A 702-nucleotide genomic window follows, 5' to 3' on the forward strand; every position below is an offset into this window, starting at 1 on the left:
AACTGGATTTTACAAGGAAGTGTACAGATGATGTAGAAGGTTCAGGAGCCTGCTTAAGTTTGGCCAAGCAAAGACTCTTTGTCACACCCCACAGAAAATGAGTCTGCCTGGCACCACCTGCACCAAGGGCGGCTTCCCTCCCCTCTGGGTGCCCCGCAAACCTAGGCTTCGCAGGAACAGTGACTCTCTGATCTGCGTGTGAATTAGAAAGACCTAGGCTTGTTAAAGCCAAGTTCTTTGGAGAGCCTCCGTTCTACAGCAGTGCAGTGCAAAAGAAATATCACAGCAGCCATGTAGGCAATTTAAAATTCTATCTTAAAAAGGTTAAAAGAAACAGGTGAAATTAATTTTAATGACATATTTTTCTTAACTCAATAGATACAAAATATTATTTCAACATGTAATCAACATGAAAACATTATCGAGATGCCTTACATTCCTTTTTCCCGTTACTTCTTCGGGATCCAGCGTGTATTTTACCTTTAGAACCCATGAGGTCCCACGTGGTGAGTGCCCCGGGTGGGAACGGCCTGCAGGTCGGGGAGGAACGAAGCTGCCAGAGAACTACAGCTCCCGGCATGCTCCGGGCGCGCCCCGTGACGCACTTCCTTTGCGGTGGCCACAGCGCGCCCCCAGCGGCGGGAGCGAGGCGCCTGTCCGAGAACCACATCTCCCGGCATGCGCCAGACGCGCCCGTGACGC

The sequence above is a fragment of the Pan troglodytes genome, chromosome 11 (genome assembly GCF_028858775.2).
Source record: "Pan troglodytes isolate AG18354 chromosome 11, NHGRI_mPanTro3-v2.0_pri, whole genome shotgun sequence".
Classification (NCBI taxonomy): domain Eukaryota; kingdom Metazoa; phylum Chordata; class Mammalia; order Primates; family Hominidae; genus Pan; species Pan troglodytes.